This window comes from Cetorhinus maximus, chromosome 13 (genome assembly GCF_964194155.1).
Source record: "Cetorhinus maximus chromosome 13, sCetMax3.hap1.1, whole genome shotgun sequence".
NCBI lineage: Eukaryota > Metazoa > Chordata > Chondrichthyes > Lamniformes > Cetorhinidae > Cetorhinus > Cetorhinus maximus.
Window position 1 is genome coordinate 9,901,672 of NC_135891.1, and position 16,816 is coordinate 9,918,487.

At 43.4% G+C, this 16,816-nt stretch overlaps 1 protein-coding gene across 1 annotated transcript in view; it reads right to left on the reverse strand.

Annotated features, from left to right (window-relative positions):
• The window catches only part of slc52a3-1 (solute carrier family 52 member 3-1), a 95,605-nt gene that overhangs the window by 78,705 nt on the left and 84 nt on the right, over positions 1–16,816 (reverse strand). The window lies entirely within an intron of this gene.

The window sequence follows — 16,816 nt, forward strand, 5'->3', positions numbered from 1 at the left end:
CATGAACTCCGGATGCCTCACAGCCAATGAAATGAGGCACGGTCATTCTTGTAATGTAGGAAACAAAGCAGCCAATTTACACAGTGCAATCTCCCACAAACAGCAATGTGATAATGACTAGATAATCTGTTTGTGTGATGTTGGTTGATGGATAAAAAATCAGCCATGACACAAAAACCAAGCCCCTGCTCTTCTTCAAAATAGCTCTTCAAAATTTGGGAAAAAAAATCTTCACCTGCTCCCTTCCATCTCTGACAGGCACTCTGCTTTTAAATGGAAATGGGATACCATTCTGTCCTGTCAGTTTCAGGCAATAAAACTGGAAGATAAAGGCAAAATGCTGCGGATGCTGGAAATCTGAAACAAAAAACAAAAAATGCTGGAAAAACTCAGCAGGCCTGATAGCATCTCTGGAGAGAAAGACAGAGTTAATGTTTCGAGTCCATATGATTCTTCTTCAGAGCATAAAAGAGAATAAAACTGGAAGCTTTTATTATGATGCTTATAGCCATTATGAATGCTTGCCTGGATTTCAAAAGCTAATAATGGCTTCAGCTCAGCAGGTGATCTATTTGTCCAAGAACAACTGAAACTTTTAAGTGGCTGCAATATCAGCATATTCCTTTGCTGTATTTTCTTGTTTATTTAAAAAACCTAATAGGCATTTAAAGGACTACCTTTTTCACTGGAGTAGGATTTTTTTTTACTTTCCAGCATTTGACCAAGATTGGCATCAAGGAGCCCTAGCAAAACAGGAGTCAAAGGGAATCAGCAGGAAAAAAATCTCCACTTTCTGGAGTCATACCTAGCACAAAGGAAGATGGTTGTGGTTGTTGAAGGTCAATCATCTCAGTTCCAGGACATCACAGCAGGAGTTCCTCAGGGTTGTGTCCTAGGCCCAACTATCTTCACTTGCTTCATTAATGACCTCTCTTCCATCATAGGGTCAGAAGTGGGGATGTTCACTGATGATTGCACAATGTTACAATGCTCAGCACCATTCGCAACTCCTCAGATACTAAAACAGTCTATGTCCAAATGCAGCAAGACCTTGACAATATCCAGGGTTGGGCTGACAAGTGCCAAGTAACATTTATGGCACACAAGTGTCAGGCAATGACAAGAGAGAATCTAACCCCGATGACATTCAATACCCACTATCAACATCCTGGAGGTTACCATTGACCAGAAACTGAACTTGACTAGCCATATAAATACTGTGGCTACAAGAGCAGGTCAAATGCTAGGAATCCTGTGTTGAGTAACTCACCTCCTGACTCCCCAAAGCCTGTCCACCATCTACAAGGCACAAGTCAGGAGTGTGATGGAATACTCTCCACTTACCTGAATGAATGCAGCTCCAATAACACTCAAGTAGCTCAACACCACAAAGCAGCCCGCTTGATTGGCACCTCATCCCCAAACATTCACTCCCTCCACCACTGATGCACAGTAGCAGCAGTGTGTACCATCTACAAGATGCACTGCAGCAACTCACCAAGGCTCCTAAGGCAGCACCTTCCAAACCCACGACCACTACCATCTAAAAGGACAAGGACAGCAGATAGATGGGAACACCACCACCTGCAAGTTCCCCTCCAAGCCACTCACCATCCTGACTTGGAAATATATCGCCGTTCCTTCACTGTCACTGGGTCAAAATCCTGTAACTCCCTCCCTAACAGCACTCTGGGTGTACCCACACCACATGAACTGCAGAGGTTCAAGAAGGTAGCTCACCACCACCTTCTCAAGGGCAATTAGGAATGGGCAATAAATGCTGGCCCAGCCAGTAATACCCACATCCCATGAATGATTTTTTTATAAACTGGTAGTGTATTTGAATTCAGTGTTTTATTAGATGGTTAGAGATTTAATTTTTTCCAATGTTTTAAACTAATTCCCATTGCTAGGGCATGGATTTCTAGGATTGTACACAGTGTATACTAGAGGAGTGGTTATGAGGATACATCGAGAGGGTATGGAGGTGGCATGGGCGATTTGGTTGGGGGGTGAGGGGATGAGGAGCGAGACTTAGGGGAACTTTGAACAATGTTGGGAGACTTCCAACAGGCCTTTTAACCAGCCCACCTCCACATTCACACCCCTCACACACTCCAGCATGGCTAGCAAAATGCAATGTGAACCCGGTCCCTGGGTGAAAAGGTAAAAATCGCAGGTGAAGTCACACGTGGGTCAGGTGTGCACTTCGGAAGGTGCAAAAGTGAGCAGGTCGGGTTTTCCCAAGCCTGGTGAAAAATCCAGCTCTTGAGGTCGAATGTGGCAGGATAAATTGAGTTAAATCATATGAGTATCAATTCTGTTCTGTTTGTGTTGGCAACGTGAATACTAGCAGCTTATTCAGCTGCTTCTCAGACAAGCTCAGCAGCTCGTCAGCCATCAGCCACTTACACACCCAGTAGAGATCAATGAGCCAGAGGAATGTGAGCTGATTTTCACTCTCCCTTGCTCACGTGTACAGAAGTTAATCTCCCTGCTTCAGTTGAAGCCTGGGCTGCCATCAGCTTACAGGTTGGGATGTGAACCATTGACCTTCTAGGCTGATATGTAGGAGCAGTGTCCATATACTGTAGCTCATTTTCATGACAGGGCGATGGGAAGAATTCAAATACATCCTTAACCATCCAATACTTACATTTACAATGAAATCTCCTGGAGCAAATTGGACATCCAAAGGTGTCGATGGGATAGCTGCAGCGACTTGATGATTCAGCCCATTGGCCTCTTCCTAAAAGAGAAAAACAGGTTGTGACAGTTTGTCCTAAAGCTGCTTTTATACAAAAATTAACTCACTTTACAATAAAACATCCATCATGATTTGATAGCAAAAGATAAACACTGCAATCATCACATTATAAAGGTTTTCAAGGTTATTGTGGAATATAAAAGCTTATGGTACAGGGGGTAGTGTATTGGCATGGATAGAAGATTGGCTAGCTAACAGGAAACAGAGAGTAGGCATAAATGGCTCATTTTCTGTTTGGCCAGATGTGATGAGTGGTGCGCCACAGGGATCAATGCTGGGGCCTCAGCTTTCTACAATTTATGTAAATGACTTGGATGAAGGGACCAAAGGTATGGTTGCTAACTTGGATGATGAAACAAAGATAGTTAGGAAAGTAAGCTGTGAGGAGGCTACAAGGGGATATAGATAGGTTACGTGATTGGGCAAAGATCTAGCAAATAGAGTATAATGTGGGAAAATGTGAAACCGGCCATTTTGGCAGTAAGAATAAAAAAGAAGCATATTATCTAATTGATGAGAGATTTCAGAGCTCTGAGATGCGGAGGGATCTGGGTATCCTGGTGCATGAATCGCAAAAAGTTAGTATTCAGGTACAACAAGTAATTAGGAAAGCGAATGGAATGTTACTGCTTATTGTGAGGGGAATTGAATACAAAAGTAAAGAGGTTATGCTTCAGTTATACAGGGCACTAGTGAGACCACACCTGGAGGACTGTGTACAGTATTGGTCTCCTTATTAGAGGAAAGATGTAAATGCATTAGAAGCAGTTCAGAGAAGGTTTACTAGACTAATATCTGGAATGGGAGGGTTGTCTTATGAGGAAAGGTTGGACAGGCTAGGCCTGTATCCACTGGAGTTTAGAAGAGTAAGAAGCAGCTTGACTGAAACATAAAAGATCCTGAGGGGTCTTGACAGGGTGGATGTGGAAAGGGTATTTCCTCTTGTGGGAAAATCTATAACTAGGGGTCACTGTTTAAAAATAAGGGGTCGCCCATTTAAGACAGGGATGATGAGAATTTTTTCTCTCAGAGCGTCCTGAGTCTTTGGAACTCTTCCTCAAAAGGCAGTGGAATCAGAGTCTTTGAATATTTTTAAGGCAGAGCTAGATAGATTCCTGATTGACAAGGGGGTGAAAGGTTATCTGGAGTAGGTGGGAATGTGGAGTTGAGGTTACATTCAGATCAGCCATGGTCTTATTGAATGGCATAGCAGGTTTGAGGGGCCGAGTGGCCTACTCCTGCTCCTAATTTGCATGTTTGTATGTTCCAGGATTTCTATAAAGCTCAGCAAATTCATCCATCATGTACCTGAACAACAACAAGTACTTCCATGTATATAGCACCTTTAACAAAGTAAACATCCTAGGGTGCTTCAAAAGAAAGTTGTAAAATTAAATTTGACACTAAGCTACAAAAGGAGATATTAGGGCTGATGACCAAATACTTGGTCAAAAATGTAGGTTTCAAGGGGTGTCTTAAAGGGCAAATGATCAGTTCATTCACATCAAACATCAAACACTCATGAATTTTAGCTACCAGACAAGTTGATTCACCGAATGTCATTTACAAATAAAAGTTATAATGGAAAATTGTTGGAGGTCAGTCTAAATAAAAACCAACATGAAACAAGTTTATGAAATCTTGCACTAAATGTAGCCATGTTCAAATAAAAACATCTCAAAATATGCAGAGGACACAGAGGCAACGCTCTCAGCTTGGAACAAAAACAAAAAATACCTGGAAAAACTCAGCAGGTCTGACAGCATCTGTAGAGAGGGATACAGTTGACGTTTTGAGTCTGGATGACCCTTCATCAGAACTAAGACATATAGAAATGAGATGAAATATAAGTTGGAAGAAGGTGGTGGGACAGGAGAGCTCGATAAGAGTGCAAGTGATAGGTGGAGATTGCCAAAGATGTCATAGGCAGAAGGTCAAAGGAGTGTTGATGGTGAAGATATTAGCTAAAAGATGTGCTAATGGGGACATTAAGGGTAGCAAACAGGACAAGCGAGTGGCAGATGGCTCTAGTGGGGGTGGGGTGGGGGGAAGGAATCGAAATGGGCTAAAAGGTGGAGAAGAAACAATAGATTGAAATAAATTTAAAAATAGGAGGGAAAAGTTAAAATATAGTGTGTAAAAAAAATATAATAATTAAAAAAAACTATAAATTATTGGAAAAAGGGAGATCGGAAAGGGGGTGGGGATGGAGGAGGGAGTTCATGATCTGAAGTTGTTGAACTCAATATTCAGTCGGGAAGGCTGTAAAGTGCCTAGTCGGAAGATGAGGTGCTGTTCCTCCAGTTTGCGTTGAGCTTCACTGGAACATTGCAGCAAGCCAAGGACATGTGGGCATGAGAGCAGGGCGGTGTGTTGAAATAGCAAGCGACAGGGAGGTCTGGGTCATGCTTGCGGACAGACTGAAGGTGTTCCACAATGAGGTCACCCGGTCTGCGTTTGGTCTCTCCAATGTAGAGGAAACCGCATTGGGAGCAGCGAATGCAGTAGACTAAATTGAGGGAAGTGCAAATGAAATGCTGCTTCACTTGAAAGGAGTGTTTGGGCCCTTGGACGGTGAGGAGGGGGGAAGTAAAGGGGCAGGTGTTGCACCTTCTGCGGTTGCATGGGAAGGTGCCATGGGAGAAGGTTGAGGTGTAGGGGGTGATGGAGGAGTGGACCAGGGTGCCGCCGGGGGGGTGAAGATAAGATGTGTTTGGTAGTGGCGTCATGCTGGAGTTGGCGGAATTGGCGGAGGATGATCCTTTGAATTCGGAGGCTGGTGGGGTGATAAGTGAGGACAAGGGGGACCCTATCATGGTTCTGGGGGGGGAGAGGAAGGTGTGAGGGCGGATGCGCGGGAGATGGGCCAGACATGGTTGAGGGCCCTGTCAACCACCATGGGTGGAAAACCTCGGTTAAGGAAGAAGGAAGACATGTCAGAGGAACTGTTTTGGAAAGTGGCATCATCAGAACAGATGCGACGGAGGCGAAGGAACTGAGAGAATGGGATGGAGTCCTTACAGGAAGCGGGGTGTGAGGAGCTGTAGTCGAGGTAGCTGTGGGAGTCGGTAGGCTTGTAATGAATATTGGTGGACAGTCTATCATCAGAAATTGAGACAAATAGGTTAAGGAAGGGAAGGGAAGTGTCAGTGATGGACCATGTAAAAATGATGGAGGGGTGGAAATTGGAAGCAAAATTATTAAATTTTTCCAGATCCAGACAAGAGCATGAAGTGGCACCGAAACAGTCATCGATGTACCGGAGAAAGAGTTGTGGGAGGGGGCCGGAGTAGGACTGGAACAAGGAATATTCCACATATCCCATAAAGAGACAGGCATAACTGGGGCCCATGCGGGTACCCATAGCCATACCTTTCACTTGGAGGAAGTGAGATGAGTTTAAGGGGAAATTGTTCAGTGAGAAAACAAGTTCAGCCAGACAGAGGAGAGTGGTGGATGGGGATTGTTCGGGCCTCTGTTCGAGGAAGAAGCGGAGAGCCTTCGGACCATCCCAGTGAAGGATGGAGGTGTACAGGGATTGGACGTCCATGGTGAAGAGGAGGCGGTTGGGGCCAGGGAACTAGAAATTGCTGATATGATGTAGGGCGTGAGAGGAATTGCAAATGTAGGTGGGGAGAGACTGGACAAGGGGAGAGAGAATGGAGTCAAGATAGCAAGAAATGAGTTCCACGGGACAGGAACAGGTTGACACAAGCGGTCTGCCGGGACAGAACTGTTTGTGGGTTTGGGGTAGGAGGTAGAAGCAGGCCGTCCGAGGTTGGGAGACTATGAGGTTGGAACCACCCCACCCGCAATAGGGCCATCTGCCACTAGTTTGTCCTGTTTGCTACCCTTAATGCCCCAATTAGCACCTTCCTTAGATAATATCACCACCATCAACACCTCTTTGTTCTTTTGTCTATGACATCTTTGGCAATCTCTTCTTGGCCTCCACCTATCACTGGCCCTCTATCGAGCTCTCCTGTCCCACCCACTTCTTCCAACTTATATTTCATCTCATTTCTATATGTCTTAGTTCTGATGAAGGGTCATCCAGACTCAAAACATCAGCTGTGTCCCTCTCCACAGATGCTGTCAGACCTGCTGAGTTTTTCCAGGTATTTTTTGTTTTTGTTCTAGATTTCCAGCATCCGCAGTGTTTTGCTTTTACTCTTAGCTTGGACGTGGGAAATTAGATATTTCCCTGAGGGGAATTAGCACATGAACTGCCTCATAAAATAGAAACTTAGTAATGAGACTAGATCTAGAACAAATGATTCCACATAAGAGCTCATGGTGTGGCGGGTAACATATTATCATGGATAGAGGATCGGTCAGCAAACAGGGAGCAGAAAGTCGGGATAAATGGGTCATTTTCGGGTTGGAAACTGGTGGAGTGTCCAGGGATCAGTGCTGGGGCCTCAACTGTTTACAATCCATATTAATGATGTGAGTGAAGGAACTGATTGTGTGGTTGCTAAACTTGCTGATGACACAAAGAAAGCAAATTGTGAAGGGGACACAAAGAGTCTGGAAAGAGATATAAGTAGGTTAAGTGAGTGGGCAGAAATTTGGCGGATGGAGTGTAATGTGGGAAAATGTGAGGTTGCCCACTTTGGAAGGAAAAATAGGAAAACAGAAGATTATTTAAAGGGAAAGAGATTGCAGAACTCTGTGGTACCAAGGGATCTGGGTGTCCTTGTAAATGAATCACAAAATGTTAGCATGCAGGCACAGCAAGTGATTGCAAAGGCCCATGGAATGTTGGCCTTTACTGCAATGGGAATGGAGCATAAAATAGAGTGTTACTATAGCTGCCCGGGGGCTTAGTGATACCGCATCCAGATACCGCAAACTGTGTACAGTTTTGGTCTTCTTACTTAAAGAAGGATATAATTGCTTTGGAAGCAGTTCGGAGAAGTGCTTATTCCTGGGATGAAGTGGTTGTCTTATGAGGAAAGGTTGAGCAGGTTGGGCCTACATTTATTGGAGTTCAGAAGAATGAGAGGTGACCTTATTGAAATATATAAGATTCTGAGGGGGCTCGACAATATTGTGTACAGTTTTTTTCTCCTTACCTAAGGAAAGTTGTACTTGCCATAGAGGTAGCACAACATAGATTCACTAAATTCATTCCTGGGATGGAGAGATTGTCCTATGAGGAAAGAGTAAATGGACTGGGCCTTTATTCTTTGGAGTTTAGAAAAATGAGAGGTGACCTCATTCAAACATACAAAATTCTTACAGGGCTTGATAGGGTAGATGCAGTTGGCTGAGGTGTCTTGAAACAGGGGACGCAGTCTCCAAATAAGGAGCAGGTCATTTGGGGCTGAGATGAGGAGGAATTTCTTCACTCAGAGGGTGGTAAATATTTAGAATTCTTTACCCCAGAGGTGCTCAGTCATTGAGTATGTTCAAGACTGAGATCAATAGATTTCTATATATTAAAAAAATCAAGGGATACAGAGATAACGCAGGAACATTGTGTTGAAGTAGAAGATCAGTCATGATCTCATTGAATGGTGGAGCGGGTTCAAAGGGCTAAATGGCCTATGCCTGCTCCTATTTCTTCTGTTCTTATGACAGGGTAGATGCTGGGAGGATATTTCTCCTTGTGGGGACGTCTAGAACTAAGGGGCACAGTTTAAAAATAAGGGTCTCCCATTAAAAAACAAAGATGAAGAGAAATACTTTCCCTCAGAGGGTCATTAGTCTTTGGAACTCTATTCTACAGAGAGCAGCAGAGGTTGGGTCACTGAATATATTCAAGGCTGAGTTAGATTTTTCATCAATGAGGGAGTCAAGGGTTAGGGGAGATTATCAGGAAATTGGAGCTCAGGCCACAATCAGATCAGCCATGATCTTATTGAATGGCGGAACAGGCTTGAGGGGCCAAATGGCCTACTCCTGCTCCTATTTCTTATGATCTAATGCTATTCTCTCTAACCAGAAGGACATGAATTACCACCTGTATCTTTCACAATTAAATAAAGTGGTCAATTAAAGCTAGAATTCAAATAGAGAAACACAATATTTACTTTTGTGGAACAATGCAACCAATAAAGCCTTCCCAGGTGAATGATTAATACCAGACTCCTGGGATACTTATTATAAACAATTCCTCATTAGCAGTGACTCATTCTCCTGCGAAAGCATCTGCCCTTAATTCAGGGAGTGCGTATATCACTTAATAGATTCAGACTGCCAGGGAGTAAAGAAATCAGTTTAACCTTGTCAATGTGTCTTGGCAAGCTGTCAACTTTGAGAACAAAATATTAAAAGTGAAATAAAAACAAAAAACCACTGCGGATGCTGGAAATCCAAAACAAAAACAGAATTAGGGTCATGTGGACTTGAAACGTCAACTCTTTTCTTCTCCACCGATGCTGCCAGACCTGCTGAGTTTTTCCAGGTAATTCTGTTTTTGTATTAAAAGTGAAACACTTCAGGATTTGCAATGAGATGGACCTCTGAGTCATTCTAACTGCCATCAATAAAATCAGAGCAATTATCATCAACCATAAGAGTTACAGACAACCCCAAAATGTTTTTAAACCATTTTCCTGATATACCCACTATATATAGATCCACTAAAACAGCTTGGACCAATCAATCTAAAATCTCATATCAGGATTCATATGGCTCACGTTCTAGTCTGTGGTGTCAGCTCATCATGATCTTGAAACCACTCACAGTATCTACTATTTATCTCTCTGTACATATGTATCTGTACCCTCAATTAGATCACAGCAACCTGATGTGATAATCCAACCTAGAAGGACAAGTTAGCAGGTGTATGGGAACACCATCACCTCCAAGTCACACATCATCATGACCTGGACATATATCACCTACCTAACAGCGCTCTGGAAGTACTTTCAATACATGACTGCAATGGTTCAAGAGCGAGGTCAACACCACCTTTTGAAGAGCAAATACAGCCCATCCTGCCAACTACATCCTCTGAATGAATCTTAATAAAACACAATTTGCTTTGAGGTTGTAGATCACTAATTCTGGCCCACAATTCCTTATGCTGTAAGTTTCTATGATGGGCCATGTCTTCCAAGAGGCTCCAAGAGGCAGGTAGACAAGAGGGAAATAATTGAGAGTGTCATATTGAGTTAATGGATGTCTGCTCAGGTGTTATAATAGGTTTTAGTGCATCTGTGCTAAGCGAAAAATCAGCCAGGGCTTTCAAAAAAGTCTAATACGACTCTCCATTCATCTCACAATATATGTTACCTTATCTAGCATTAAAACATGCTTCTTTTTTCCAACTCCACAAACTTGAGCAATCTTGAGGAAGTGTGCAAAGTCAAAGTTGTTCTGGATTCCTAACCTAATATCAGTGGTGGGAAAATTATTTAAAACCCAACAGGCACAAAAGAGGCTTTTTAACCTGAAAAGATACAAGTTAATCAAGGAGAGCCAGCATGGATTTGTATAAGGCAAATCATGACTTGATTGACTGATCTGATCTGGTAACCGAGGAGGTTGATCAGTGGATGTTGTATATGTTGTTGCAAGTGGGAAGTTTATACAATTATTATGTTTTAGGACTATATCTTTTAGTTTGTGAGATTACCATGGTTTGGGACTGTATCTTTAGTTGTAGGTTAACTGAATGGAGTCATGTGACCTGTGCTGGCATCTATCTGACTGTAAACCTGGGTGGTTTAATTGATCAAAGGAAGAGCAAGATTGTTCTATTGAGATGGAGGTGCCGGATGATTACACCTGAAGGCAATGAAAGCTGTTTCTAGGTCAACAATAAGAAGACCCAAGATTCCTAAGACCAGAAAGGTGTTACCAATATCAGGTTGTAAACAGTTGTGCCTGAACCTGTCACATTGTTCCTGAGATGAAAGGTAGTGGTGATCAGAGATACCCAATTAATATTTCTACTTGTATACAAAGTTAATGCCTTTCATATTGCTATGGAGAAGGGATTAGAGGGAGTGTAGTAATTGTAAGTAAAACCTTTCATCCTGTTATGGGGATCATGTGACTGTACAGAAGAACCAGCCCCAAACGTGGGTAATCTTAGGGATGGAGATTTCTAGCCTTGGTCTTGGTACAAGCATGTAGCTGCATCAGGAGCTCTGTAAATAAAGTTTCTGTTTTTAACAAGAAACCTGTCCAGTACCTCAAGTTTATTACAGGGAGCCATTTTGAGAACAGGTTACAGGCTTCCTTATATACCCAGAAATATCACAGAGAGGGGGCAGTTGCAGTTTTGGTCTTGGGTGATCTGCAGCCGACTGGGAGGGGGAGAGCCTGCAAAAGGCCAGGCCTGTATATGAAGCAGAGAAAATGCTGACTCTATCATTCACCACAGGGAATGCGGTTGGGAGCTCACACAGTTTGAAAATCACGTACATGAGGAGTTAATACAAGGCTGAAGGGTTTGTCTAGCTGGGGCTAGAGGGAGAATCTCCAGGAAAACTCTTACTGTGGAATTTAGTATTGCGAAAGCAAAAAAAGAACAAAGTCAAACCCTTGGGAAACATTTTGGATTGGTCCCAGGAGAAATGAATTTCTACTGAATAGACCGAATAATGTAAAAAAAAATAGGCTTCGGTTGTCAGTGAAGGTAAAAATGTGCAAATTCTGGTTGTTTTTTAAAGTTTAATGTGCCTATGAAAAGAAAGTGGTGTTTAATTAATGGGGTTTTGTCTTTAGTCATTGATGAAGTAAAAATTATTTTAAAACGAGAAATCTTGGTATGTCATCCCTTCAGCTAACGAATTTAAATTTCCCTTTAAGCTATTATTGGTCTCAATGGAGCTTGTAACAATAAGGACCTTTGGGAGGCATTAAGGCTTATTGAGAAGGCGGAAGCCCATGGAATTAAGGGGAAAGTGCTGGTATGGCTACAAAATTGGCTCCGTGACAGGAAGTAAAAGGTGGATGCATATTTTTTCAGACAGGAGAGTGTCGCAGTGGTGTTCTCCAAGGGTCAGTTTGAGGTCCATTTTATCCTTTTCAAGTTTTATAAATGACCTGGGCCCAGGTGTAGAGAGCAGCATTATAAGGTTTGCAGATGATAAGAAACTTGGCAAAGTAGTAGACTGTGATGAGGATAGTTACAGGCTTCCGATAATGAACAGGACGGTGAAATGGGCAGCAGTATGGTAAATGGAGTACAATGCAGAGAAGGATGAAATGATGCACTTTGGGAGGATTGATATGGAAAGGCAGTGTACTGGAGTGATTGTGAAATGTGTAGACGAAAAGGGAGATTTTTGTGTCCACGTGCACAAATCCTTAAAAAGGTGGTAGAACGATTTGATAAGTTGGTTAAAAATAGCATATGGGTTTCTTACAAATCTGGGTTTATAAACAAGGGAATAGCATATAAAATCAAAGGAATCCTAATCGAGGTTTATAAATCTCCAGTTAGGAGTACTTCAGCTGAAGTACTCGGGAAAATTCTGACCACAACGCTTTAAGAAAGATGTAAATGACTTAAAAGGATTACAGGGAAGGTGTTACCAGGATGAGGAACTTCAGTTATGAGGAGAGGTTGAAAAAGTTGGGACAAATCCCACAGAGTGATGATACAAAATTTCCATCATTAAACTCAACCATAAGGGCTGAAGAGCATTTCAGTGGCGAGTAAAACAGAAAGCCCCACAAGTAACCCTGCAAAATTAAGGACACATGGAGAAGTTACTTGAATTTCGGTGTTTTGGTGCAGGAAGTGGGGATGTACCTCAGCCACATTGTCTAATTTGTTCACACTTCTCTCCAATGAATCTTTGAAACCCTCCAAATTACAGAGACTTTAAATTATAAAACATTACATATATAAGGACAAATGATGTTTGTTTTTTTTGAAGGAAATGTGAACAAACCTGCTCGGTACTAAAGCAAGAAGGAAGCTCACCACCATCTTCTCAAGGGCAATTAGGGAGGGGCAATAAATGCTGGCCTAGCCAGCGAAGCCCACATCCTGTGAATTAATTTTTAAAAACCCTACGACTGTTGATAAGAAATTTGCCACATGCTACGCCTTGAACAGAAAACTACTAAAACCAAAAAAAAAAAGCCTCGAGTTGTTTGAGAAGTTGATGATGTCGGGTGTCACTGCAATGGTAAGGGAAAGGTTAGAAGGGCAGACGGCCAAAGAGCTGGAAAAAATATCAAATCAACAGATTGATTTTTTTTTTTGTTTATTCTTTTCACGGGATGCAGGCATTGCTGGCTAGGCCTACATTTATTGTCCATCCCTAATTGCCCTTGAGAAGGTTGTGCTGAGCCACCTTCTCGATCCGTGTGGTGTAGGTACACCGACAGCGCTGTTAGGAGGGGAGTTCCAGGATTTTAACCCAGCGACAGTGAAGGAACGGCGACATATTTCCAAGTCAGGATGACGAGTGACTCGGAGGGCACTTGTAGGTGATGGTGTTCCCATGCATCCAGAGTTTTGCAGCATATTGATCGACTGCCTGACAATGTCTTTGCCACTCGACCGGATTATACCACGAATAATTCTAAACTGTCTCATTTACTCACATTTGTTCAGTATGTGTGGAATATGGAAATAGAAGAAATGTTTTTATTTTGCAAAAGGCTCAAGCCAGAGTCAGGTGATATTTTCAACCTGTTTATTGATTTAATGACTTCAGCAGTAATCAGTTGGACCAATCCGCCCTCTGAATGTTTGGAAGCCTGTCCACGAGAAAGCCAGCTGCCCCACCGCCTTTTCACACTGTATGGGATGTTTATTGACTCAGGGCGAGGCTTCTGGCCCAATCTGGGGTGGAAGTCCCACCTCGGAGAGCTGCCAGCCAATTGTAGTTCCAGCAGCACCGGGTTCAAGTGCTGGTCACTGCCAGGACTACAAAAAAGCCTCAGGTTGTTTGAGAAGTTGATACTGTCGGGTGTCACTGCAACGGTAAGGAAAAGGTTTGAAGGGCAGACAGCCAAGGAGCTGAAAAAAATATCAAATCAACAGATTGATTTTTTTTCTTGTTTATTCTTTTCACGGGATGCAGGCATTGCTGGCTAGGCCTACATTTATTGTCCATCCCTAATTGCCCTTGAGAAGGTTGTGCTGAGCCACCTTCTCGATCCATGTGGTGTAGGTACACCGACAACGCTGTTAGGAAGGGAGTTCCTAACCCAAAAAAGGAGGAGGTTATGGAAGCCGGACTGAAGGTAAGTCTGGGATATTGGCAGGGCCCGGGCTGGCAGGGGTGAGGGAGGTGGGGGCCGGGTTTGAGAGTCCTGTGGGGGTGGGATAAAGTGAAGGTATGACCTTAGCGGGAGGATACCTCTGATAGGAAGAGGGACCCCCCCATTAAAGAACATCCCATCACTTCTTGCCCAACACCAGCGCAGCCAGCAAAGGCTGCTGGGTTACCTGCTTGGCCTAGGCCACCCCTGCTGTGGGTAAAATAGTGGCAGGGATGAGATAAGGCACTTAAATGGCCATTAGTTGGCCACTTAAATGCCTCAATAGGCCCAAGGGCGAGCAGGCCGCACGGCACCTTCGCTGCCCCCCATCAAATGGGAGACAGGTTGGGCAGGCCACCCGTTTGGTGCACTAGGAATACCTGCCAGAAAGCCTACATTCAATGTCAAGGAGCACAGGGAAATCCAGCACCAACTTGGCACAGAAATTTGTGCAGAGTTTGGAGATCATCTTTTCCAATGTGGAACGGTGGCCAAATTCATCATCATCACTCTGGAACCAGTCATGATGCAGCAGCTGATGGTCAATGTCTCAGCTTCTACTACATACTATCCCCTTGTATCTACTCCTCTAGCTAGAAAGGCCACTACGATTATTTTCAGTTTTGCCTGTTCATTTATGGTCTTTGTAATTTTATGCTTCTAGCCACACTGCCGCCCATCTTTGTATCATCAGTAAATTTGGAAATGTGGCTTTCTATTTCATCATCTAGATCATTCAGAAATGAAGTGAGTAGCTGAGACTCCAAAACTGATCCTGGTGAGACACCATTAGCCACATCCTGCCAATTAGACTAACCGGGCCATTCACCCTGCAATGGTCATTTCTGCCACTCAGCCGATGTCACAACCAGCTCATTAATTTGCTTTCAATTCCATTGGTTTCAACTTTAATTAAAATATGAGGGACTTTATCAAAGTCTTTCTCAAAGTCCATGACATCCATATACATTCTCTGTCCATTACTTTAGTCACCTCTGCAAAAAAGTTCAGTCAGATTCATCAGGCTCCTTTCCAACTCCTTTCTGGCTCTCTCTGTTTATCTGAAAATGTCCAAGGTGCTTAGTCACCTTATCCTTAATCATGGACTGATGCAACTCCCCAACAACAGGCGCTAGGCTGACTGGTCTATAATTCTTTGTTTTCCAGCAGTCACCTTTCTTAAATATCAAAGTGAAGGAGGCCATTTTTGAATCTGAAGCAAAGGGAAAGACATATGGAAGAGAGAGTAAGGGGATGTACAAGGATGATTAATTTATTTTCCCATGTTCCAAGATTTTATTTCTAAATTTAGATTGGAATGTAAATGTTCTGTTGGTTTTTATTTTTACGTTGTCTGATGGTCAGCGACAGGTGAAATATGAGGAATGTGGGGCTGCTGGTGACTGGAGAATTGGGATGAAGCTGTTGGTTTTACTCATGGAAAATTTTGTTCATGTAGAGTCCTGGCAGTCATGGGCTTCCTAGGTTACAGTCTCCCTACCTCTTCCCCTTCCTAGTCTTCTTCCTTTTCCTCTTCCTCATCCTCCTCCTTGTGCTGATGTTCCTCAGCTTCTCGCCTGACAGCTATTGACACAGGCTGTTCGCTCATGGTAGTAAGTTTGTGCAACATACCACGACCAGTCCTTGTACACACTCAGCCGTGTTCTGCGAGGTTCCTCCACACTGATGCTGACAACATACGGTACTTCAGGGCCAATGGGCTGCTCTGAAAGATTCCTTGTGGCTCCATGTCTCTCTTGTAGGCCTGCTCTGCATGTGTGCATTGGCTCTGGACAAGAGTCCTCAGCCATGTCATGAGTTGCCCCGTAGACACCCTTTGGTTTGCGGTGATGCTTGAAATGCAGCCGGCATGGGGTCCGGTGCAGAATGAATGCATTGTAACTGCTGACAGGATGCTGATGTGACATGCGCGACATGATGTGGTCACACGCTAGCTGCATACTCAGTTCTGCCGAAGGGTCATGAAGACTCGAAACGTTAACTGATTTCTTCTCCACCGATGCTGCCAGACCTGCTGAGTTTTTCCAGGTAATTCTGTTTTTGTTTTGGATTTCCAGCATCCGCAGTAGCTTTTAGCTTTTTGTTTTTATGCATACTGAGGGAGTGGAATCCCTTTTGCTTTCGGTAGACGGCTGTGTTTACATGAGGCACAGGTTAATCAATGTGCGTGCTGTCAGTAACACCGTGCAGCACGGGGAAGCCTAAAATCTTGGCAAATCTTTGTGCTCGCTCTGCCAGCTTATCTCTGTCAAGAGGGAATAATTTGAAGTTGTCTTTCTTTGCATAGAGAGCCTCAGTGGCATCCCTTATACAGCAGTGTATTACACACTGAGAGACATTGCTTATATCTCCAGAAGCAGTCTGAAAAAAGCTGGATGGGTAACAGCTGTATACAGGGTCTTCTTCACAGCCATGGCCAATGAGGTCCTTTCCCTGCTCTGAGGTTGGAATTGTGGATGTAGAGAGATCAGTTACAACCCCGGTACCAAAGAGCTGAAGCCTCAAGGATTGGCCATTGCAGAAGGTCAGGTAAGAGAATTTCTCCCCAAACATCCAGATATGGCCTCCTGCTTAGAGCCCTTATTCCCCTCCTCCTGATTCTCCCTCTTCCAGAAACCTTTTCTGCTCAGTGTGACCTCTGCTCAAATCATCCTCAATGCCAAAACCTATCAAAGACCCATGGTAACCAGACCTGGAAGCAACTGGTTTATGCACAAGCCTTTAAATCACCAAAAAAGCACTTCAGCATCAACCAGAGAACTTCCTGTTAATCATTGAAATTTTTAGAAAATATGGATAGTTCATGAAATGTGTGGAATTGCAGAAACAGCCAAAAGAAATAAT